The sequence below is a fragment of the Channa argus genome, chromosome 19 (assembly GCF_033026475.1).
Source record: "Channa argus isolate prfri chromosome 19, Channa argus male v1.0, whole genome shotgun sequence".
Classification (NCBI taxonomy): Eukaryota; Metazoa; Chordata; class Actinopteri; order Anabantiformes; family Channidae; genus Channa; species Channa argus.
The window spans coordinates 6,499,650-6,526,954 of record NC_090215.1 but is presented as its reverse complement, the minus strand read 5'-3'; the positions used below and the strand labels follow the sequence as shown (position 1 = coordinate 6,526,954).

General features: G+C 40.0%; 1 pseudogene; it reads left to right on the top strand.

The window, feature by feature from the left end:
- The first annotated feature begins 4,061 nt into the window (after positions 1–4,061).
- LOC137105048 (ubiquitin-conjugating enzyme E2 R2 pseudogene) lies at positions 4,062–25,944 on the top strand (annotated as a pseudogene).
- The last annotated feature ends 1,361 nt before the right edge of the window (positions 25,945–27,305 follow it).

Here is a 27,305-nt window from a genome sequence, read left to right as displayed (position 1 = left end):
CACACACAAAAGGCCTGGCTCATCCCCTCTGTCTCTCTCTCCCTCCGTTTCTCTGTTGACCTCTCTCTCTCACTCTCTCTCTCCTTCTACCCCCATATACTCTATATCTCCAGCTTTTGAAAGGGATCCCTTTCTTCCTTCGTTGCTCCCTTCTCTCCCTCATCTCCGATGGATGTTAATATCAAGGAATGTGTATGACAGGAGGACAGAAGGTAAAGGCCATAGGGGGGAAATGGATGATTTAATTGCACCAAAGATGGCTATTATTATGAGATTACAATAGCTACCTCCAACAGCACCAGCAGCTGGGAGACATCCAAGGATCCCTGCAGCCCCCATCCCCCATTCTTAAGTGCCCAGTGTTTAGCTACCAAAGGTTGTGCCACTGCTGTCACCAGTCCCAAAATTAAGACACTAATGAAAGACTTGATGTTTGAACTATGAACCAAAAGCTCCATAAGATACTCCTTTCTACCAGAAAGTCATAATTGTCTTCTATCCTTGCTTTTAAGCAAGTATTTAAAAAACCAAGAAGTGGACATGGCCAGTCAAAGGGCTAAGTGTGGACAGACAAATCATTTAGAAACAAAAGATGGAATAAAATAAAGGGGTAGTGGAGTACTTTGAACATTTCAAACAATAAAAAAAATTAATTCAGAGTTGCTTAAAACATGAGACTCAACTAAAGAATCAATAAAATAGTCAGACAATGCAGGATACAAACCCCAGGAGAGGCAAATATATTTTTAGGGCAAAGAAGTGAGCACTTAATGATTTTCCAAACTGTCCATTCATGTGTCACACAGTCTTCCTCTGCAGTGAGGGATCATTAGAGAATTTGCTGTGCTCTCTGAAATAAACAGATAAAATAGATGAACTGTTTGTTTGCAACATTGTGGTAGATACACTGTAAAATGATATCTGATGTACAAAGAAAAAGAGCCAAATGGATGTTTCCGGTCTTGTGAAAAGCTAAACTACCATCTGTAACACAGGCATAGACATTACTGTATTCCTTTAAATCTGCTGCATGTTAGCAGTTTCCAAACGTGAGGCCCACTTCAGCAACACACTCCAAATGTCAATATTGAGGTGGATCAACCAAATCTGGATTCCACTTTAACCCCAAACTCGGAACTGAACCCTAAATTAACCTTCCATGATAGACTTAAGCTTAATACTGATGAAATTCTTAACACTTCACAATTTTTCCCCACATGTAAAAAAAATATAAACTCGAATTTTTGTCTCACACACTTACAAATACACACAAACTTAAATACACACAAACTGTGATCTCCAGTAGACAGTAGAGCTTTAGCCTGTTATCCAGTTTGCAGCGGGAGGGCAGATGTGTTAATGCAGGCAGCGACAGGCATCTGATTACCTGCCTCCTGCTGTAGCTAACCAGCAAAGAAGCCATAGGATGTCATTGACTGAAGTGGATACACAGTGCCGCTGTCACACTGGGACCAATTGTTGAATGATTCTGTTTTAAATGGAATGATTTCAACAGGGCTGGATGGGTGTTGCACTGATTTAGCTCTTACAACCATTTATTACTCGTATTCAGGACAGCAGTGTCACTAGAATAATCCATGGCAACCCAGATTTTTGTAAAAAAAAAATTCACCTTAAACTACTGCCTCTGTGGAAATTTACCTGTGATGACAGTTTTTGCAGACAATCCAAAAAGTACTAGAGCAGTGCAGAATATAATTTACTAAAGCTATTTTTTTATTTGTGAAAAAAGAAAGTGGCGCAGGAGGTAGAGCGGTTGTCCACCAATCCCTCAGTTGTTGGTACGATCCCCAGTTCCTCTGGTCACATGTCGAAGTGTCCTTGCGCAAGATTCTGAACCCCAACTTATTTGCTCCCGGTGCTGCTCCTGGTGCTGCTCCCGGTGCTGCTCCCGGTGAACACACATGGGAGAGCTGGTGTGTGAGTGTGTGTGTGATTGTGAGTGTGAATGGGTGAATAAGAAGCAGTGTAAAGCGCTTTGAGTGCCAACAGGTAGAAAAGCTCTGTATAAGTGCAGACCCTTTACCATTTCAGCTTAGAAAAACTCAACGTTGAACTTTATGTGACAAAATGTTGGAAATAACTAACGTGTTAACTAACTAATGAAGTTTTAAATTTTATAATTTGCTCATTTAAGTTTATTTAGTTTGTTACAGTGGCTAAACAGGAAGAAAGCAGTTTTTCAGTCAGCACTAGCAGACTTACTGTCAGACTACTCTGAAGTCTTGGTGTATCAACGTTTACTTCCCTGTGAATATACGTTTCTTCTTTTTTTATACATGTATCAAACCGAGTCCTTACCCTGAACCAGTCATCTCCACAGGAAATGCCAACCCCAACTTTGTGTAAAAAGTATATAAAAAGAATGTAATTATATACATATTATTTGAAGCCTGTTTTATTTTATTTCTATTTATTTACTTATTTTTTAGTTTCGGAAAAATATATGTTCATTTTAAATTTAATGCCAGCATCACATAAAATATGAAACATTTTCATTGGGACAGGAGAAGTAAGGGTCAGTTTAGACTCCTCACTCTGTAAAAACTAAAATGCATATTCTGCACCGTGTGAATAACATTTATTTCATCATCCGCTCTACAAAATAACACTGAAACATTTGGAGATAGGCAAAGAACAAGCCAAAAACTAATACTAAATGGCTGTGATCTTCTGGCCTTTGGCCCTGTGGTGGAAAACGCTGCACGGGCTCAGGAACACCTCGGAAAACGATTGTCAGTGGACACAGCTGGTCTCCGACTCCACAAATTGGTGAATTGATTTATCAAAGTAGAGAGAAAAGTATGAAAGTATGAAAACTGTAAACCTCAAGTTCCAACTCCACATCCTAAAACCGTCAGACAAAAAAACTTAAATTAAAAGACAAATGTTGCTTATAATCTGAGCAGAGTCAGTTTAGAGACAGATATAAAAGTGACACTGTCAAATCCCGCACCCTGCCTTCCACTCTCTCTTTGTGTCTGTTTCTTCTTGGCTTTTGCTGTTTACAGGTATCACAGGAAGCCGAGGGATGAGTGATGGAGTGATGTGGCTTTTCAGCCACTGATGATGTCCTCCCTTTTCCTGCAAAGGACAGGACAACAGTGGTTATGCATACAAATTGCTCACTGAAATGTATCTGTCATTGACTACAGTTTCTTACAGCAGACAGCCAGAGACACAGACTGACAGAAGGCAGTGATGCTTATGATAAAAAGGAAAATGCTTGTCCAATATAACACACAGAACATTATTTCAACCTCCACCAGCTTTTGAACTAGTCAAGTAAGTGTCCTGTGTGAGTACTGCATGCTATTCACTTCCATGATGAATTGGTCTAAAACCAGAATTCAGCATCAGTCTGAGTTCATGTGTATTGCTGGGTGTGTGTGTTCTTGCTGTTGAATGCTGTGTGCATTTCTCTGTGTGTGTGTATCCTACAGTGGGCGTAGGACAGTAGTTTTAACGCCAGATAGATTATAAAACCGATTTCCTGGAGATGCTGACACACACAAAGACTGTTTTTCAGTCATTACGCACTAGTCTGAGCTTGCTGTTTCTTTTTTTTTTTTTTGCGACAGCAGAGGCTGGCAGCCTGCACAGTGTCAGGGCTTGTTAGAGGGTTCAGTTTCTGGTAAACAATGAAGCCTGAGCTCAGAGGGAGAACGTTCTACCTTTGAACTAAGCCTGGGGAGATGGAAAAACTGCAAAACAGAGGAAACACCTCGGTTCTTTTTAGGTGACTGTGTGCGGTGTGACTGAATAGTGGATCCACCAGGGGCCACAGCGCTCTGATACGAGGTGCTCTCTCTCTGCTAACTAACGCTGCTATTAACTGCTCCTCAAACTGAAGTCTAGAGCATAAAGGGGTTTAATTTTAGCATAATTTAACTATATACATAATTATATCTATGAATCTGAGTGAATAGATGCCAAAAATGTTTTGAATTGAATTTAGTTTGTACATGACCCAACACATTTCAGTGCATTAGCGCCTCAGTAAAAGGCACAAAACAGTCCTCCTGAAGGACTCTATGAGCATGAGAAACAAAATTCTCTGGTCTGATGAAACAAAGATTGAACTCTTTGGCCTGAATGCCAAGTGTCATGGCTGGAGGAAACCAGGCACCGCTCACCACCTGGCCAATACCATCCCTACAGTAAAATGTGTTGGCAGCATCTTGCTGTGGGGATGTTTTTCAGCAGCAGGAACTGGGAGACTAGTCAGGATCGAGGGAAAGATGAATGCAGCAATGTACATCAATGTACAATGTACAGCAAGATATCTTTGATTGAAACCTGTTCCAGAGTGTTCTGGACCTCAGACTGAGGCGACGGTTCATCTTTCAGCAGAACAACGACCCTAAGCACAGAGCCAAGATAACAAAGGAGTGGCTAAGGGACAAGTCTGTGAATTTCCTTGAGTGGCTCAGCCAGAGCCCAGACTTGAACCTGACTGAACATCTCTGGAGAGATCTGAAAATGGCTGTGCACCGACGCTCCCCATCCAACCTGAAGGAGTTTGAGAGGTACCACAAAGAAGAATGGGAGGAACTGCTCAAAAACAGGTGTATCAAGCTTATAGCATCATACTCAAAAAGACTAGAGGCTGGTTTAGGTGCTAAAGCTGCTTTGTTTTTTATTTAATACATTTGCAGAGTGTTTCCAACAAACTTATCTTTGTAGAATTTTTGAAGAACATAATAAATGTGATGCATTTTGAAATAAAGCTGCAACATAAAATGTGGAAAAGGTGCAGTGAATAAACTGGATGCACTGTAAACATTTTTGAAACAAAGGTGCCGCTTGTCCCTTTGTCACAAAAAGTATACCCAAAGGAAGTGTGACTCCAGTGTGAGATACATGAGTAACAATACGTCTTTATCAGCCACCCAGTCTCCCAAACATTGTGTTCCTATTCAACTTAACTGCAAATGTGATTACGTTTGGAGGGAACGTCATGACCTAACGATTATGTTTGTATGCAACAAGTTGAATGAAAACTACACACAAAGTGAGTTGTCAGGGAATACAAAGTGCAGGACTTTCAACCCACTCCAGAGACCCCTGTACGGTTAGCTCGGGGCAAGAATAACACTTTGCATTACAAAAAGATTGTGATTTTATTTCTTTGCAAAAGCAAAAGTCACTTCAAGCATTGTGCTTGATTCTCTGCATTTCTCTCTATTAAGCCAGACCTCATTCTCTCTTACCCCACTCAGCTGCTGTGAGTGCCTTAACACAACCCTAAAAAAGTTAAACAACACTGTTGTCAGACAAACTAGGTGTTTTACAGCAAGACCGGAAATGTTGGTTGGCAAAAAATACAGTAAGTTTTCTAGTAACATTTTATTCATTTTTTCAGTAAACATGAATTTAATTGAAAACAAAATATTATCTGTCACCGCTTATCCTGAGAAGGGTTTGGTGGGGGTGATGTAAAGTGGACAGAGATGTAAAGTGAAATAAAACTTGTGAATTACTGACATATACATTTCCAGACTTTTACTGCAGCCTCCTCATGAATGATATTCTCTATTTTACTCCCGTAGAGTAAACTTGGTTTAGAGTCTGCCAATGTGACCAAACACACATGCCCTCTAAGTCTCCAGTGTAATAGATGATAAGAATAGATAAGAATAGTCATTATATATAATATCTCCTCAACGCCCACGTTACATCTTAATAATGCCGCCCTCCTATTACAAACACAATACCAAGACCTGATATGAAAGCTGGAGCGACATCTTAAAATAGTCGCTTTGCTAACTGTATCACCTTCCATGGAATTAGGCCTCAGGCAAATGGCTTAACATGATTAGCTGGCCAACCAATTTAACAAAGGCCCGGTAATTGTTTAATGAAGATATTGAATATTCAGGCCATATTGTGTTCTATAAGCTATGACTTAATAACTGTCTGCACTCCAAATGAGAGCCATCATTTACGATGCTAAGTGCTGTTCCAGGAGAAAGAAATGATGCTGCTCACAACGCAGTGAAATTTGTTTAAAGCCATTAAATCAGATGAATAAAAAAGTCACACTAAGAAATACTCAGCTGTAACTATTTGTAGGATTTAACTGTTGTAGCAAACAGTAAATTATGAGGACATCACAAAAATAACACTCCTGGACACCTACTCCAATATGACCCACAGTGCTCCTGAAATAGCACTCCTGCAACAGCAGGGATAGCAGACTTTAATCATCATGGTTACAATAATAAAATGTCACAGTTGTGCCCTTATATTCATGCTCTGCCCTGGTTTTCTCCCTGTTTAAATTTAACCCTTGCTCCTTCTGTCTCTCCTTTCCCCTGCTGTGTTTGGCTGGATTCCTGGCTACTAGTTTTGTCAACTGTTGTTAAACACAAATTCCATATTAGATAATTTCTGTTTAGTTTCATGTTTTGTTCTGTCTTTACAGACCACAAGATAAAAAAAATGCATTGATGTGCAAATCATTTTCAAACTGTTTTTGATTGTAAATAGCACATCATTAGACAACAAGAATACTTATGCTAAAGTAATAATTCAAGCTCTGATCCAATATATAAATGTGCCTACATATTACCTTCCTAAGTTTAACAGCAACCAAAGCAAATGTTTTAACAGATGTTCAAAAAGGTGTTCTTAGGAAGTTGAATCTTGGTGTCCTTGATGGTGGGAGGGGGCTTAAAGTTATTGTTATATAAAGTGTTCACTTCTTCCTCCCTTTAGTTCTTCAGTTTTTGACTTGGTGATAGGCTTATTTGTTGTTGTCATGTCCTTAAACATTCAAAGAGGAACAAAGTACTTACTTTGTAAGACTGCGTGCAACAACCTGAATGAAACCAACAGTAGAGGTAAAAAAGAAAAAAAAAGTGTGTACAATGCATGAAAGCAATGTTTCTCAGTTCTCTCAGTGCACCCAGAGATGACCTTGGCTTTGAAAACACAACGTAGGAGAGTCAAACCTAGAAATGTGTATCCCACTACAACACCAACCACTTTCCGTTTTCTGGCAACATGATGAAACTTCCTTGAAATCTCCTGCAATGTTGGATTGTCACTCATTGTATTACTGTGAGTACTGGAGGGCACTGAACTGTAGTGCATGTGTTTGTTCTGCTCTCTAGTAAATCATACCCATGCCAGTAACTCCCTACTGTGAAGTACGGTGAAAGTTCTTTAATGGGGCTGAATGCTGTACACAAGTATTACTATGGTATTACTTCAATCAAGTTTAGGGCAAATTACTTCCGATAAATTAAAGCAAACGTGATGCACCAGACCGTAGTTCGGACTGTCTCTCTGAATTCATTTGTAATTAAGAGAATTTAGTTTAAAATTTGTAATTAAATAGATAAAAATGCTTTTTTTCACTTTTGGCATTATGAGATAGTATAAAGACTGTAAAGTATAATTAGCATTTCTTTACCATTTCTGATAAATATAAAATGTAGTAAAATGTACATAGATGTAAGGGCTTCCCACTGCTACCTGCTGCTGATGGCAGTGGCTGAACACACCTGACATAGGTAACAAACAGTGGGTAGTGCAGGGGTAGTAGAAAAAAATCCAGGTAGGGGGTAATTAAGGACAACTAATGGGAACCCCTGCTGAAAGAGCAGGGGTATATAGACCAATCAGAGAATTTCATTGATTTCAATTAGTGCGTTTTTCCCCATTCTAATGATTAATACCTCAAGAGCTGTGCAGAGCGTGGTGTTGAGGCGTATTACTGTGGAGTGAGATATAGAGGCTGCAGTGACAATAACGAGGTCACCTACTATTAAGACACAGAAATGTGGATTCATAGGTCAACACAGTGGAAAACTTTCTGGCAAGAGATTGAAGTTTGGGTCAAGTGTCAAGTAACCATTCATGGGACAAAACAGCCAATTTAAGCAAAAAATTTAATAACACCTGAGCATTTTTATCGTATCCCGATTTGCCCTAAACCCAATCAAACCTAAATGTTTGCATAGTCATAATCCAGCATTTTGTACTGTTTAGGACAAAAAAAATCATGTTATACCAGTATCTTTTGGGTCCACTGTAAGAGATTGTATCCCCTTCTTTTGAAAAGGGTGCAATTACAGCTGGAGCAGGTTGTAGGGTGCATGAGATAAAAGGGAAAACCAACCTATTTGAGCTTTAAGGTTGGATGATTTGTTGGTGGCACAGTGTAGCAAACTGTAGAAGTTCATAATATAAGTAGGACTGCATATTGCACCTTTAACTTTAAGTTCTGAGTTGAGTTGTATTCCATGTGTCCTTAAAATAAAGATTTAACGTTCATCTGCTGTAGAGATAACATTCAAACATTATCATACATGTACAGTAGGCTACAGTGCACTGTTTTTAGACAAGCAAATTTTAATAAAAACGCTGTGAGAGGAAAGACAGTGATTGAAAAACTATGTGCCTCAGCCATCAACAAAATAATAGATGGCATGACATGTTGCAGGCTTTCAAAATTTTTACAAAGGTGATTTTTTTTTGTGAGCCTAACAACAGAGAAAGAGAACCAAATACACACACGGACAGACAACCATTCGCACTCACATTCACAGCTATGGACAATTTAGGGACCATGGGAGGAAACCAGAGTACCCAGAGGAAATCCAGCAGGGGGAGAACATGTAAACTCCACATAGAAAGTCCACCGTTGGCAGCTAGATGCCATCCGGGGACCTTAGCTGTGAAGCGGCAGTGCTAGTTGAGTTATTACTTATTTCAGGCAACAAATCATTAGGGTGTGTAAACATGTATCAACTTATATAGAAGTTATTACTGTGTTGAATCCAAGAGGATTTTAATGGTGCTGATTTATGCAGTCAGTCTATTTTCATTTTGGGAAAAGGAGCATTAAAGCAGCAAAATTCTAAAGATGTCACTGTCAAGCCATTGTTTTGTGTTGACATAATCGTCAAAGGAATTATTATAGTTTACTGCTATTCTTTCACTATCCCATCATTTCAGTGTCTATTCCTGTTACGTGCCCAGGACTCTTGTGCATTGTTTTTGCCTTCCCAGTTTTGCTCCTCACACTCTTTAGCCCCTTTCAGACATGCACTGGAATTAGGACATTTTCCAGACTTTCTCTGAGTTGGGTGTATGTGTGAACGAAAACACCAAAGTCTCTTGCCCCTGACATTACCCAGACTTTACCCAGCCAGCTCTCTAGTGCAAAGTCTGGATTATCTCCACCCGAACTCATTTGTGAATAGAGGAGGTAATACTCCGGAGGATTCACCATGAATGAGTGGTCGTGTTGATGACGTCCATTTCCCGCAACTGAAGCAAAACCAGGCAAATACAAAAAACTGAGGGTGAAGAACTCATTCATTCATACGAACCCTGCACCAATGTCGAACTGAAAGGACAACGAAATTCATCAACTTCTGTCGATGAGGGCAGACCTGGAAATTGTCAAAAAAATACAAAGAACAGCGGAGCGATTGTGTGGTGTACAATCAGATTACAAAGCAAAACGCTGTCACTTCCCCAGGTTTGTTTTTAGGCCTTAGTCAGGCCTGAGCAAGAGCTTTTTTTGCTAGTGTATTCTTACTTACCATTGTTTAACCCAATGATTCTTTTAACATTGTCATTCTTTTGTGTTGTATGTTTCTTTCGGTTTTGAGCCAACCTTTTGTTTAGGTTGAAGAGCATTTGTGTTTGTTTGGTTGTTGTATTTACCAGGCTTAAGCTCCCTCCTTTTGTTACTGATTTTTTTCCAGTACAACAATAAAAATAATGAACTGAATGAATGAAATAATTACACCTTTTACTTCTTTAACCCCTAGATCAAAGGGATTGTAACATGGAGAACAACCGGAGAAGCAAATACAGCAGCATGTAGTGGTTGTGTAGCAGGCAGCAGGAGTGACGGCTATGTGTGAACAGCAGGTCCACAAGCACCAACTGCCTCCATCCCTGCTAACAGCCAAACATAAAAAAGACATGCACGTGTCTGTTCTACAGTAAGGTACAGTGAGGATCCCTACATTAGAAACCTTCGAGCTTTCCCACAGTGAAAAAACAAAACCTTTACTTTTTTCTTCCTGGGGCCAGAGCGGGCGACGTTGAATCATATTTGAAACTCCTGGCTAAGGATAAACGTAAATACAGTAATATTATTATTCACGTGGGAGTTAATGACGCCCGATTACGTAAATCGGAGGTCACTAAAATGAATGTTGAATCGGTGTGTAACTTTGCAAAAACAATGTCGGACTCCGTAATTTTCTCTGGTCCCCTGCCAAATCTGACCAGTGACGACATGTACACCCGCATGTCGTCATTCAACCGCTGGCTGTCTAGGTGGTGTCCAGCAAACGATGTGGGCTACATAGACAATTGGAAACGTTTTTGGGGAAAACCTAGGCTGATTAGGAGAGATGGCATCCATCCTACTTTAGATGGTGCAGCTTTCTTATCCAGAAATATGGCTGGTTTTATTAAACAACCAAAAGTATGACAGTCCAGAGTTGAGCCTAGGATGCAGAGATCCAGATCCAGTCCTACACGCCTCTCTGCAGTGTCCTTACAACCGTCACCCCCCCACAACTCCCACATACCTATAGAGACTGTGTCTGTTCCCCGACCTAAATTACATAAAGTAAATATGACAACAAGAGGAGTTAATCATAATAACCTAATAAAAGTTAAGACTACTCCTCTTACAGAACAAAACCCCAAAACTATTAAATGTGGATTATTAAATATCAGATCTCTCTCTTCTAAATCTCTGTTAGTAAATGACTTAATAAGCGATCATCAATTCGATTTATTTTGTCTCACTGAAACTTGGTTGCAGCAGGAAGAATATGTCAGTTTAAATGAGTCAACCCCCCCAAGTCATATTAATTATCATGTTCCTAGAAGCACAGGCCGAGGTGGAGGAGTTGCAGCAATCTTCCATTGTAGCTTATCAATAAACCCTAGACCTAAACATAGTTATAACTCATTTGAGAGCCTTACTCTTAGCCTTTCACACCCAAACTGGAAAACTCAAAAACCACTATTATTTGTTATCGTGTACCGTCCTCCAGTCCCTTATTCAGAGTTTTTGATTGAATTTTCTGATTTTCTAGCTGATTTAGTGCTTAGTACAGATAAAGTCATTATAGTGGGTGACTTTAACATTCATGTAGATGCTGACAGTAACTGCCTGAGCACTGCGTTTAATTCATTATTAGATTCAATTGGTTTTTCCCAAAATGTAAATAAACCCACTCACTGTTTTAGTCACACGTTAGACCTTGTCCTTACGTATGGAATTGAAACGGATAATTTAACAATATGTCCTCACAACTCTCTTCTGTCTGACCATTTTTTAATAACATTTGAATTTACAATAACGGACTATATAGCAGTTAGGGAAAAATTCCACTATAGCAGATGCTTAAGTGAAAAAGCTGTCAACAAATTTAAAGAAATTATTTCTTCATCATTTGCTTCACCATATGTTAATACAATGGGAAGTAGTCTCCTTAATGTTACTCCTGCACAAGTAGATTATCTTGTTGACAATTCTGCAGCCTCACTACGTACAATACTCGATAGTGTTGCCCCTCTAAAAAAGAAGGCAGTAAATCAGCAGAGGCGATCTCCATGGTATAGTTCACAAACACGCAACTTAAAACAGGAAACACGAAAGTTAGAAAGGAAGTGGCGTTCCAGAAAGTTAGAAGAATCTCATTTAGCCTGGAAAAATAGTTTAAAAACGTACAAAAAAGCTCTCAGTGATGCCAGAACAGCATATTATTCATCATTAATAGAAGAAAACAAGAACAACCCCCGGTTTCTGTTCAGCACTGTAGCCAGGCTGACTAAGAGCCATAGTTCTGTTGAGCCTACTATTCCCTTAACTTTGAGCAGCAATGACTTCATGACCTTCTTTATGAATAAAATTGTAGCTATTAGAGAAAGTATTCACCAGATCCTCCCCCAAAAATTACAGATAGATCTTCATGTACAGCAGTGCTAGAATCATGGATAAGGCCCCACTCCCTGTTAGACTGCTTTTTACCCATAGATCTCTCTGAGCTAACTTCAATTATTACCTCATCTAAACCAACAACCTGTCTGCTAGACCCTATTCCAACTAAGCTGCTCAAGGAAGCTTTACCCTTAATAGATACGTTCATATTAGATATCATCAATCTATCTTTAGAAACAGGCTATGTACCACAGGCCTATAAGGTAGCTGTAATTAAACCATTACTTAAAAAACCCTGTCTTGACCCAGGTGTTTTAGCCAATTACAGACCAATATCTAATCTCCCCTTTATTTCTAAAATAATTGAAAAAGTAGTCGCAAAACAATTATGTGATCACCTTCATAGGAATAATTTGTATGAAGAGTTTCAGTCAGGATTTAGAGTTCATCATAGTACAGAAACAGCACTGGTAAAAGTCACCAACGATCTTCTCATGGCCTCAGATAATGGACTCATCTCTATACTTGTTCTGTTAGATCTTAGTGCCGCATTTGATACCATTGATCATAACATTTTATTACAGAGACTGGAACATGAAATTGGAATTACAGGAACTGCACTAGGTTGGTTTAAATCCTATCTGTCTGATAGATTTCAATTTGTTCATGTTAATGATGAATCCTCCATGCACACAAAGGTTAGCTATGGAGTTCCACAAGGCTCTGTGTTAGGACCAATACTTTTTACTTTATATATGTCTCCTTTAGGCAACATTATTAGAAAACACTCCATAAATTTCCACTGTTATGCTGATGATACCCAGCTATATTTATCTATGGAACCAGATGAAAATAATCAGTTAATAAAGCTTCAAGCATGCCTACAAGACATCAAGGCCTGGATGTCCCACAATTTTTTACTTTTAAACTCAGACAAAACTGAAGTCATAGTATTTGGGCCCAAAAATATCAGAGATATGATGTCCAACCATATTGTTACCCTAGATGGCATAAGTCTGGCCTCCAGTACTACTGCAAGGAACCTTGGAGTTATTTTTGATCAGGATCTGTCCTTTAAGTCACATATAAAACAAATCTCTAGAACAGCCTTCTTCCACCTACGGAACATTGCCAAAATTAGGAGCATAATGTCTCAAAGTGATGCCGAAAAACTGGTCCATGCATTTGTTACTTCTAGGTTGGACTACTGTAATTCCCTACTTTCAGGATGCCCCAGTAACTCCCTAAAGAGCCTGCAATTAATCCAAAATGCTGCAGCAAGAGTGCTGACTGGAACTAGCAAGAGAGATCATATTTCACCTTCACTAGCTTCTCTCCATTGGCTTCCCATTAAATTTAGAATAGAATTTAAAACCCTGCTTCTTACATATAAAGCTCTGAATGGTCAGGCTCCATCATATATAGAAGACCTCATAGCACCATATCATCCCAGTAGACCACTTCGCTCTCAGAATGCAGGCCTACTTGTGGTTCCCAGAATTTCCAAAAGTAGAATGGGAGGTAGAGCCTTTAGCTATCAAGCTCCTCTCTTGTGGAACCAGCTCCCAGTTCAGATTCGGGAAGCAGACACCCTCTCTACTTTTAAGTCTAAGCTTAAAACCTTCCTCTTTAATAAAGCATATAGTTAGTTATAGTTATGCTGCCATAGGCTTAGACTGCTGGGGGACCCACCCCCCAATGCACTGAGCTCCTTTCCTCCTCTTGACCATCTCTCCTCTCCTCTCACCCCGCAATTCTCACCACTGTATGTCATTAACTCTGTGTGCTCTCTCCCGTAGTTGTCTTTGTCCTCCTCTGTCCCCCTCTCTCTGTCCCTTTCTGCAGGTGTCCCCCGGCTTTGAAGCTGTGTGTCTTCCAGCGTGCAGCTACTGGTCCTACCAATCTGCCCGATGTTTTGTTGTTGCTTTTTGTTGCTCTGTTCTTTTCTCTCTCGCCTTTCCACTCACCCCAACCGGTCGAGGCAGATGGTCGTCCACCCTGAGCCTGGTTTTGCTGGAGGTTTCTTCCGTTAAAGGGAGTTTTTCCTCTCCACTGTTGCCTATGGCTTGCTCCAGGGGGAATTGTTGGGTTCTCTTTATATATCTTTATAATCTTGACTTTATTCTGTAAAGTGCCCTGAGATGACTTTGTTGTGAATTGGCGCTATATAAATAAAGTTGAATTGAATTGAATTGAATTGAATTAAAAATTACAACGATTCATTTAGTGAAAAGACAAAGTCAAGAGAAACCGTTTTATTGTCAGGTAAATGTGTTTTTTAAAGTAAAACATTTCCTTCTAAATTTTAAGTTTTTATAGTTTAGCTGTGGCAGTAGTTTAGTTGGTAGAGTGGCCACTTATTGCCAGTTTGTGTCCTGACTTCCCCCATGCCGAGGTGTCCCTGGACAAGAAACTGAATCACCAAACTGCCCAATCCCAGCCATAGAGGTTGTGCGAGCCAGCCCACATCTGAGCGCTGGTCACAAGGGTTGTGTCAGGAAGGGCATCTAGCACAAAAGCCGTTGTCAAATTAATGTGCAGACCACATGATTTGCAGTGGCAAACCCAATCTTACAGTGTAAGCCAAAGAAGTTATCTTCTAGACTCCACTGACTCTTTTAAATCAGAGCTCAAAACACACCTTTTTAAGCAGGCATTTCATTTAGTGGAGCAGTAAAACACCATATTTATTTATGTATTTATCTATGTTTTTCTGTTTATTGATTGGTTTGTGTCTTTTCTGTATTACAGTATTTTAACGGTATGTTTTGGTAACTCAATTATTTTATTGATGTATTAGCTTTAAATTGGTTGTTAGATTTTTATTTACTTTTAGTACTTCAAGCATTAATCTGTGGTTCTGTAGATTTTTGTGTTTAATTACATTTCTGCTGTAAAGAAATTTGGTCAACCTGTGCTAAATAAATTAACTAATTTGATTTGATAATTTTCACACTATTTAAGGTTGCATTATTCTTTAAATGGCTGGTAGATATTTAAGTAACATTAACAAAGTACAACTGGATTCGTGCTGAAGCCGCATAATACCAAGAATAGTTTAAGTCAAAATGCCCTCCAACATTTACACGCATGTGTTGTTTGTTCCTACCCTCTCATACCACCCACAGGACCATTTGTTGAAAGAGCGCCTCCATAAAAGGAGGTAGGTGTCTGTTAAAATTGCGCCACGTTTGTTGAAAGGCATTCAAACTGTGGCTGGTGTAATGCTATTTTATAGCCTAAAGTCAAATATGCACAAAGACCTCAGGGTTTGGTTAAGGTACTAAATCAACATGTTTAGGATTAGCAAAATAAAAAATTGTTTGACTTTAAAACTCATTGCATGTGTCACATGACTGGTTACAACATCAGTAAGTTGTTCGACACTGGGATCAAATTCCAGGCCTCCTGTGGGAAAGCACTTTTTCCATCCATTCATCCATCCTAGCCTGCTCCTTTCTAACTGTTCTAACCACATACTAGGTTATGGTCTTATGGTCCCTGCAGCCTTTTTGGCTGCTGGTAAATTAATTCATATTACAGTATTTTACAGGAGGACAGTCTTGTTCATGTTTGAGTCACTAGTCTGCACAACATTCAGTCAGTAACTGGAGGGAGTGTAGCTGAGATGTGTGGACAATTATCTAGACAGCACAGCAACACTGTAAATTTAACTTTAACTCAGTCAGGCTGAGTAGGAAAGCAGGACATTCCACTGTTTGGAATTAAAATGAAACAGAACAGAAAGGCACTTTTCTCCCCAGGTGAAGGTGCCAGTGTATCTCACCAGATAAAGCCAGCTAAAGGTTAAATCTTTTAATTTATTAATATGCACATAGCTGCTTTACTTTTAGGTACGCCCACCGAAAATACTAATAAAACTAAACTGCACTCAGGAAATTTCATTCCATCTGAAAATTGTTATTCCATTTATTCCCATCTTTTAAAAGAAAAACATTTTGAGCAACATTTCTAGTTTCAGGATAAAGTTAGCTCTGCTACAGTCAACAGTAAATTGTAATGAACATACGCACTTACACACAAGAAAAGATAAGGATGCAAAGGTAGAATGCATGGCAAATTTGTTGTATTGCATTATACTGTACACAAATATTCAGTGGTCACAAGAAACCAAAAAGGTCCCATTCCTCATATTTAATAACTGTCTAACAACAATGGCAGTCAAAACCTGTGCAAATATTGTTCAGTAGTTAGGTCAAGCGTTGGAAATGTGACAGCTCTGACTGAAATCCCTCTGTGTATTACACCGTATACTGTCATTTTCTTTGTGTCTACAGTTCAGAATCAACTGAGTTAAAATTCCCCAATGCAGTTCAAGTTGTGAGACTGCAGCTGTCAGTGATGACACAAAATGATGATGGAGTGTTTGAAATCTCAGTTTACTTGTATGTTGTAAAGAGAGCACTGTTGAAGTGGAAGAGGGAGGGATTTAAGACACAACCCTAACTTTGAGTCTGTTGCCCCTGTGCATGCTGGGACGTTTTTCTATAGATAGAATTTTTTTCCAACGGCAACTTAATTAAATCCAAATAAGCAATAATGCTTTGCTTAAACTTTAATATTGGACAAGATTAAAAAATAAGAAAAACATAACTTCAGGCTATTGGAGTTGCAAAGAGCACAGTGAATAAACAATAGCAGCGGATGTTTTGTACAGTAATTTTTTAGTGCACATCCCAAATCTCCAATGTTTTAAATGAGAATCATAAACAATTAAGGCGTTGAATAGGTGCAAGTCTTTTTTTTAAGTGAAACACTTGAGTCAGAAAAAAGCTACAAGCACTTTGTTAACTTTTGAGTTAACTTAACACTTTTGCCCAACCCTACCTTTGTTCATCTTACAGTTGATCTTCCAACAAATGTAACATCCTGCTAACATCAACTACTTCCTGTTGAGGTGTTCTTTGCAACCTCACTTTGCGACTTAAAAGTGAGGTACAAGACAAGCAAAAATCTAAGTCACGGAGAAAACATCAAAGCAAAGTACTTTTAAAAGAGGTGTTTTAGTTTCATGAAATGCAAGTACAAGAAAGAGCAGAAAGGAAGTTTAAAAAAAATAGATTTAAGTGCATAGGAAGGTGCAGAAGAGTTCTGTTTTCAGCAGTTTGAATGAGTGAGGTTGCTGAGCGTCCAGAGTTTGGTAGCTCATTCCACCACCACTGAATCACTGAGCTGAAGAGTTTTGCTAGGTGTCATGGTGCGGTCCTGGGACTACCAGGAGTCATTCATTGGCAGACCGCAGCGGACAGGAGGGATTGTAGACCTAAATGAGAAAGTTCAGTTAAGCAGGAGCTGTTGAGCTGATCACACCCTGTAGGTGAGAGACAGAGCTTTGAACCTGATGCGGGCAGATACAGGAAGTCATCGTAGAGATCTGAAAAGTGGTGTGACATGAATGCTTTTTGGCTGATTAAAAAGACGGTGTGCTGCTGCATTTTGGATCATCTGCAAGGGTTTGATTGTGCCTACCGGTAACCCCATCAACAGGGCATTGTAGTAATCAAGAGGAGATATGACCAGCGCCTGTAATATGAGTTGGATTGTATATTCTGTGAGTTAGGGTCTGATCTTTCTGATGTTGTCTTCTGGTTGGGAAGACAAGACATTTGGTCTTGGAGAGGTTGAGCTGAAGATGTCTTTCTCTCATCAAAACAACTGTTAGAGAGGTTATGAGGGTTGCAAACATGCTCCTGCCACGATACCTTAAAGCTTTGTCCTGATAAGTAGGTCCAAAGCCAGGATACAGATAATCCAGATATGCAGATAGACTGAGTAGGATTAAGACTGAAGGCTGCAGAGCTTCCATGTCCATCAGGAGTGCCATTTTTGTTGGCTGACCACTTTTGAAGCCAGACTGGTTCAGACTCAGTCTTGGATTTGTGCCACTTCCTCTCAGCACTCCTGAGCGTGGTGCATTGCTCACGGATCACGTCGGTAAGCCATAGATTCGAAGCTGAGGGATGAGGATGTCTAGACGACATGGGGCAAAGACTTTCCACACAGGATGAAAGAGTTTTGCGTGTGCTGTCCATGTTTGCATCTGCATCGACAATGGAGAGGTCCTGTAGGGGGCAGCACGTTGTATTTGACGATATGTGGCCTATATGAGTATAGAGTTTTAAAATGCTTGTTTGTTGTCTCCTGTTTATTATTGTAAATGTCTCATAAAAATATTATCATGGGTTTATATTGAGAATAAACATTTATTTCATTTAGACATGGCACAAACGTACTCCCTTGGGCTTCAGAATAGTTTTCTGAATTTTTAGCCAGTTAGATGTAAATGTTTAGGACATTATTTTCTGCAGGAAAATGCTGCGAATTGTCAATTTCAAACACTTTGACTTGTCACAATGAACAGCCTCACACCGACCTCTGCAGTGGTCCATCTTATATTTATGTTCTACAAAACGTAAAAGACTCTCACTCTCTCGAGTGCTAAGTTAATTTAGACAAAAAGTCCACATATTACAGTTGTCAGGGAGATAATGTAAACTTGCCACTGGAAAAAAAGAGACTAAAAAAACTACAGCCTCACACAAAGCTGAAAAACCTTCCCCTACCTTTATTCAACTGGCATTTCTTTGCTCTCACCTAAGTGGAACCTACCACCTGTACAGGTAAGCATGGAGTGACATCAATCACATCAAAATACATATGTTACCTGAAATAATGGGCAATATTAAGAGTAGATATCTCATCAATTGCAACCACCACAAAGTGAATATGGCAGTGCCTACATATAAATCTATTCAACAGAGTGTATTTAATCCCAGTTATCTCAATACTACCATCCTCCCTAAACGTGGTAGCACCCACCCTGCCACTGCTGAGAGTGCCTAATGATGCAAACCTGTCTCTATTCTTCTATTAAATGCTTCTATTAAAAGAAGGAGTAACTGGCTTTGGATAAAAGCCAAATGACTAAATGTAAATGCAATGTACTATTTGAATTCCAAAGTGACACGTGTGTTTATAGCTTTGCCGAATTATGGGTTAGTTATGCGTTATTTATTTTGACATAGAAATCAGTCTTCATTGTCACTCTTTCACAGAATAAAGTAGTCCCAGATTGGAACAACCGTTTAAACTGCTGATCCAGAATGGCCATTTCCAACCAGTATTTTTTTCTGTTTTGTGCAGCCGAAACTAAAGGTCTTTATTCTTCATGACATTAGAATACAGACAACCTCACTTTGTCTCATCTTTAAGGAGTCATTCTAACCTTTCTTTGTGAGAATATGTGGTCCTCACAACTATAGCAGCACAAGACACAAACAGACCAGTGTAAAGAAAAAAATGTCTGATGTAACAAAAGCAAAATGTCACAAAGCAACTTTTAATGAGAGTGTAAAGCCCAGTGAGAAGGATGTATTTTCCATGGTAGTTGGCAGGACTGTACGTTAGGCTGTTATATCCCCAGCTCTCCAAACTCAAGTGTTCTCCTTAATTGCAGGTCAGTGTGAATATGACACGTCAGCTGCCATAAGCCTTAATTAATTCAGCACTGAAAAGAAGCCCGCGACGCCCACCCATCTGTTTGTCTTTAACCTGCGAATAGAGAAGGAAAGGAACAGGGTGGGTAGGGGGAGATAAAGAAATAAAGGAGGAAGTGGAGAAGAGAAGTCATTTCAGTTCAGTCAGGATGCCCTTTTGCTGCGAGCAGCCATGACCCACTGAGCTTATCACATTACAGCCATCATGAGCAGCAACAGTGGAGGTGGAGGAAAAGCAGGGCTGTAATGATGATCCATGTTGTTCAGCAGACACTGCTGCCTTTCATACAGCACAAGGTGTTTGCATGGACTCGTTTTTTTTTGGCACTGAGCATTAACAGTGTTCAGCCCAGGTTCCTGAGACCTGCATTTATAACCACTTTACAGGAACTCTTAGCAACTTCATAACATCACTGAGGGCTGGGATATACGGGAAAGGAAGTCACAATTCATAGATAGCTACTGATGAGAAAAGCCTCATTTATTGTAACAAACAAAAAAAAAAAAGAGAGAGAGATGGAATTACTTTCCTTTAAGCCCAATGTAGGTTTCCCATCAACAATGCTTGCCGATATGACGCTAAGTGGATTTTAAAGTTGTCATATTTGGAAAGTTAGACTAAGCACCACTAACGCCAGAAAGGTTTGGGAAAGAGGGGTTTTCTCAAGCTACTCGACTAACCAACAAACACCTCTGTCTGAGTACATTAGCCATTAATGTAGTGTCTACTGTATTTTTTAAAAATGAGCTTGCACTTTCTTTGCATTGAGACAGTCAATATAGGTTTTTTACATTAATCACATTTTCAACAATATGACTTTCCTCTACTCACGTTTGGTGTTTGTCAGTCTGCAACCTGGATAAGCTTGTTGGCCTGTGCCATAGTCCTTATTATTGTTGTCCAAAAATGATTGAAAACAGATCAGCCAGACATACGGCTCACTGGGTGATATGGTTCTTTATTCCAAAATGCGAAGTCAAAAAACAATTAATATTGCCCCAGTTCCTCTAAATAACTTCACTCTGTTTTACATAGTCAGAGATAATGCTTCTGTAAAATACAGTAAGGTAGTTTGCTAGCAGGAAACAGGTCCAACAAAAACGAAGCATAGTGTAGTAAAATTAACACTTGAGAAAGAAAAAGTCGGTACTTTTAAGAGCGTTTTAGATCCCTTCAACTTAGACATGAACAGAACCTGCACCACTAATGATTATGCCATATCATGCCCCCCTGAAAAATGGACATCAAATGTAGTTACTTCTTAATAATACATAGATTTCATTATAATAACTTAATGAAAGCATTTCAAATAATGCTTATTTCTCATTAGACTGTAGTATTTTGTAGGATATGAGTACAGGCTCTTTCTCTCTACAGACATTTTCCTTAATTGAACAATGAAACTATAAGAGACAGAAAACATGAGGACATAGAGAAGAGAGAGTGGCATGACATGCAACAAAGGCCCTCAGCCTGAACCAAACCAGGGACACTGCAGTGACGTGAGCTCCCACTGCTTTTGGACAGTCCAAGTGCTGTAGTCATCTTGACCCATGGGTTTAAAGACATGTTTTTGAAAGTCAGTAAAAGCTTTTTCACTAGCTCTTAGCTATATTTTTACATACTATATAAGACCAAGTGCCTGGTGAGAAAGCAAAGGGCAACATTTCAAAACACAGGATGAATAAAGGTGCACTCAAACCAATCCATACTGTAAACTGCTAAATACTGTCCTGAGCTTTTCTCCTGACAGAACCTGGTTTAAAGCAGGCATTTATTACTAATTACAGTGCAAATATCTCTGCTGTCTGTGCTGTTCTGTGAGTCTGAGTTCATGGAAGGCATCATCAGCACCTCTCCAACGTAATTTAAGGGCAACATTCAATTTCATCCAAAAAAATCAACAAATTTTCAACATGCTTTCTATGGCTTCTAGCTGTAAAACTCCTCCAGATGACATCACCCATAGGAGATTTTCATCAATATGAGTTCAGATGATGTCATCTGGAGGAGCTCTGGAAAAGCAGGTTCACCATGATTACAAGCTACACAGTGTGAGCGACAACATGACATAATCTGAACTGAAGGTTCCTCCAAGTGATGTCATCTGGAGGCATTATTCAGCTAGAAATAGAGAGATATTTTAATATAGGAAGGTCAGAGGCATGTTTAACGGTATTTATGTACATTTACATAAATCCTTTAAAATGAGATTTAAAACTTTTCTACAAGCTTTACACCTTTGGCTAAGGTCTTATTTTAGTATTTAAGTAGATTTTTCATTTTAGATCACCACAGAGCCTCTAGTTAAGTCCACAATAATAAATATTCATAAGTCATTAATACTTTATTAATTATTAAAATAAGCCATCCGTTTCACATTTGCAAGTGTCAAAATTAAAACATTGCTTGCTTTCTAATAATCCAAGAAAGCTTCCATCAGCCACAATAAATTGTAAGTCATTTATCAATACAAAAAGTGTGATTCATTGTACAGATTCCATTCCGGATTCTTTGCAGTCCATTTCCAGAAGGTACCATTAGTTGCATTAGACAGAAGCCTTGTTGATGAACTAAAGAGCTTAAATGAGAAAGTAACTTTTGGAGGAGAATAAACTGCAGTCAGTGAAGTTTTTACAATATGGAAACCAAAAGATGACAATGGCATTACAACTTAAAGAAAACTAGGACATAAGCAGGGCTCACCACACATTTCTTTTCAGGAGCAGTGATGCACAAGTTGCCCCTCCTGCTATTATTTTATAATGGGGCTATTACTGACAAGGACTGATCAGGATAATAAAACTCCTTAATAAAAAAGTGCTATAATTTTATTTCATTTTTGTTTAAATTAAGCGATAATTTACCCTATGAAATGTAAGTTTTAGTGCCAATAGCCATGATTTACGGGACATAAAGCATTTGAAGTGTGTCTTAGTCAGTTTGTTTTAGATAAGAATCTAACATCTGAAGTCTGTTGATGGCACATCAGTGAAATCTGTTGACAGCTGTGAGGAAAGTGTAACCCAAACTGTGACGAACAGAAAAGTAGGTGGCGATGGCAGATCATTGAGTGGGTTGGGATTCAGCAGCAGCAGCAGCAGCAACGCTCATCCTCCACTCCACCCCCTTAAACTGTAAAAAGAAAAACGCCCTCCCACTCATGACACGAGTCTTTGATTCACAAAATGGATGCCTACACATCACAGAATGCCGAATGCCTCTCACAAACAAAAGCACATCAAGACATTTTACTGGTCCAATATTGGTTTGTAGTAAGATGCATGTGTGTGTGTGTGTGTGTTTGTGCGTGTGTGTGTGTGTGTGTGTTTGTGTGTGCATGTGTGTGTTTGTATGACTCTCACCCAAGACTCCCAGTCTGAATCAGTATACAGCTATTTACACTGCAGAGTTCAGCTGAATGGGTAAGTCACAAGTACTTACTGTCAGGGCACAGACACAAACATGGAGAAACACTGAGCCTAGGGTTGCTTCAATGCTCAAAGACCGTGAGTGTAATCATGAGAAAGGAAAGATGAGGAGAGGCAAAAAAAACAAAAAACACCTCCACTTGATATGGTGACTCACTGGGGATCTTGTCAGGAGAGGGGTGGAGAGGGAGAGAAGTAATATCGCTGTAAAACTCGGCTAAATGGCGACCGTGTTCACATACTTTTAGAGAAGGTAGCCTATACAGAACTTGTATATCCTTAGCCACAACTAAGTCCTCCAGCTTCTTCTTTGGGGTCACATGGCATGTTCAGCCTAGACTTTATAGAATATATAATCCTTTCTTCATGATATGTGCAGCAGATCCTCCCAATTGGCCATGTCCAACCAGATAAGCCTTGGGGCCAACATGCCATTTACATCCAGTTTGCAGGTGCTGCATCAATGTGCTCTTCCACTGGGCTGTGCCTCATACTGCTCCATGACTGTAGACCCAGATACTTGCCAGTGAGCTCCCCACAAAGATTTGGTTCAGTAAGGGTATCTGGGTCTTTCTTATGCGGTTGCCTTCCACCTGTTGGCCTTTACATAATCTACCAGCAGCTAGTGCCCCGAACAATTTTAGGGGTACAAGCTGCTGTTTATGAGGATACCTCAGTTTGGCCAGTGCAAAGTAAAGAAGTTGAGTTGGAAATTCTTGAATTAAAATGTACTTATGCCACATACTCAGCAGTCTTAAGGCCAGTTCATATGTCCTTTTGCTGTTCAACAGCACATGTTTCCACTCACACTACAAGTAGGGATACATATGTGGACATGTTCCACATATGGCTTTGGCTGTTGCCAGAGTTTGTGTTCTCCAGGCTGATGGCAGTGGGCAAAGATGAGCATTGCCTCTTGTTCTTGAGCCAAGTGAAACTTAATCAGTGATAACGAATTTAGATTCCAAAGTCAGTCCATAAAAATACATAAAAAACACAAATCACTGACTGGCGCAGGTGGTAGAGCGGCTGTCCTCCTCCTCCGGTCAAATGTCCTTGAGCACGACACTGAACCCCAACTTAGTTGCTTCAGGTAAGTGTTGGCATGGCAGCTCCGCCATCAGTGCGTGAGTGTGTGTGGGATTGTGAGTGCAAATGGGTGAATGAGTAGCAGTGTAAAGCGCTTCATACACTTGCATGCAAATCTATGCAAGTGTATGCAGTATAGTATATGCAGTTTAAACATAAAGCAGTAATACTGTAGTGTAATAGCTGGCTGCAAAATCATAAGAATGCAAGCACTTAATTTTCAGTGTGAGGTGGTAACAGATGGTCGCTGAGTGCGTGGGTCACTGTATGTAAATGTATATGTTTGTGTTTATGACGATGACAGGGGTGTGTGTGTTCCACTACCTTTGTTTATTAGAATGCTACACAGCAACATATGTCCGTGCTCAGAATGGCAAACAAACACAGCAGCTCACACTTCAAGTCAAACGTTAGACATTAGTCCTCACAGGTTTTATTTTAGCTGCTTACATAAGATTGGACCAGTAATTGTTGAGAGTGTTTCATCTTATTTATTCTGAAAACGGTGCTGCATGCTTTTATCACCATCATACTGTGATACCGTACTGTACTTCACAGGGTACAGGTCTAACTTTGCAGTACACCATTCCTCTTCTGGTGCAGGGCAGTGTCCTCCATGTTGCCCCCAGTTGACAGCTTCTGTACATTCTCTCTCTAAATAGTGTAATTCTAATGGCTTTAGTGAATTTGAAACCATTTATCAGTTTTGAATGAATAAAAGAAATTAATTTAATATGTATCTCGTGGTTTACACTTTGCAGACACGTGCAATGATAGACGGAAGCATCGATGAGAGGAAAACAAATTAATTACATCCACTGTATTAGTGTAAACTGGTCTATTTTGCGAACCTAGCTTCAAATATCTGAGCCATTTACACTGCCACAGTGCTAGAGAGGACATTCGGGAGCAGAGAGTGGCTATATTTGAACGAATTTGCTCAATAGTGGCTTAGCTGATGTGTGGAGAAGTTGAGAACCAGAGAGCAGATAAACAAACATATTCCAGCAGGCTTCAGCAGAGCGCCTGACCAAACCGAACCAGTGGCACTGAGAGATTTCAGAGGGAGCGAGTTTCCTCTTTTTAGACCAAGGTTGATCCACAGGAGACTTACACTGATACTAGCTCTATGTCAACTGTCATCACTGGACACAACACAAGGACCAGCCATAGGCTTTAGCAGAATATCCACTGCTTCTCTCACTGTCTCTTGTTAAGGCATAGCCAAATGGCATGGACACCCAATGAGCGTACCTTCCAGTTTTCAGCTGTAAACAAACGTTTATATACTAGTGTGAGAATTGGAATTAACAAGGCCCAGCAGGCAACCCCCTAGGTCCCAGAAGACCCTGATGATGGAGCTGAAGTCTTTACAGGAGCAGCTAGTAGAGGCCTTCAACATCAATCTGGTGGAGGAGTCTGACCTATACAACTGGGAAGTGGGCATATTCAGGCCCCCAAACGCCTGAGGGAGGCTACGTTAAGGCTCACATCAAGTTTCCAGTTGACTACCAATACTCCCCACCACCCTTCCGCTTCCTCTCCTAGATGTGGTACCCAAACATTTACGAGAATGGGGATGTGTGCATCTCTATTTTGGACCTTCCAGTCGATGACGCTCAGAGTGGGGAGCTGCCCTCTGAAGTGTGGAACCCCACCCAGAATGTCAGTACTGTCCTGCTCAGTGAGATCTCTCTACTCAATGAGCCCAACAACTTCTCTTGAGCCAATGTGGATGCTTCTGTGATATTTTGCAAATGGAGGGACAGCAAAGGAAAGGATAAGGAGTATGCAGAGATAATTACGTGTTGTCAACAGCGACAGAGGCTGAGCGTGATGGCCTCAAGGTCCCAACCACTTTGCCAGAGTACTGCATCCAGACCAGAGTTTCCTCTCAGGACAGACCTCCTCTATGATGACATTTATGAGGATGACATGGAGGAGGAGGAAGAATGAGGGTGAGATAAAGTCTGTAGGTGAAGCAGGGGGGATCAGCACTGTGGATGATAGCGGGACGTCCACTTGAGGTTTTGACAACCAGTATGACCCTGATAACGAGGACTCACGATTATCTGGATGATAAATTCTTACCGATTCCCACCAACCTTCTTTTATTTGTTACAATTTTCAATATGTGTGTGTGTGTGTTTATGCATATGCAGTGAGTCAAAGTCTACAGCCAAAACCTTTTAATCATTTATTAAACTAATAGTTCTCCAATGTTATTACATGCGTTTTTTGGGCGACTGTGGTGCAGGAGGTTGAGGGGTCGTCCACCAATCCCACAGTTGTTGGGTCGATCCCCGGCTCCTCCACTCACATGTCAAAGTGTCCTTGAGCTATACACTGAACCCCAACTTAGTTGCTCATGGTGAGTTTTGGCCAGCTGTACGACAGCTCCCCCATCGGTGCGTGTGATTTTAGGTGCAAATGGGTGAATGAGAATCAGTGTAAAGGTGATTTGAAGAGGTAGAAAAGTGCTACATAAGTCCAGACCAATTTCAATGTACCATTTATATAACTAAAAATGTAACACCCCTATTTAGAAGATCCCCTTTATGCAGCGCTAACAGTTTTTTATTGTCTGCTCTGACAAAGAAATCTCATCCAGGCTCGGCCAGGATATTCTCATCAGATGTGTGTTTCAGTTCTTCCTAGAGGATGCTGAAGTGTTTTTTAGACCAGATGGAATACATAATCCAATAGTCTCTGGGTGTGCTCCAGGATCTCCATCCAGCTGCCTGTCCGGGGAGCAGCACCACAATGAAGAGATGCTGAACTACCACAACTACTTTTCACCCTTTCCTTGAGGATGAGCCCAGACACACCAGATGAAGTTACAATTAATAAAACAGAATCAATATATATGTTACACTAATAGAGGTTTTCCACTACAGGAACTTACCAACACAGCTGATGGCTTTTCAATCGATTCAGCATGTTGAATCAGCGGCAAACACCATTGGCGAGAGAGACCACTCTGATTGCTGAGGGCATCTAATGCAGAAATAATAACTCCTGGTCCCTCACCTTAGGTCTCTGTTCAGCTGATGCTAACCTAGTGTTCACAGATCACTGGTGGCTTTCATCCTTCCACAGGTCAACAACTGGTCAAATCATTCTGACTGATAAAGGCCATGAGATGTGGTGGACAGCTAAACAATTTGGCAGCACAGTTGAAAATATCTTGTTAAATGTGGTCTAGTCTCTTTAAAGAGGCCAAACCATAAATTTGCAATTTCTAAAAATGTTTATTGTTCTTATCATATTACACACTACCCCTTCTTATTCCCTTCCATGTGAAGCGATTTGTTCCA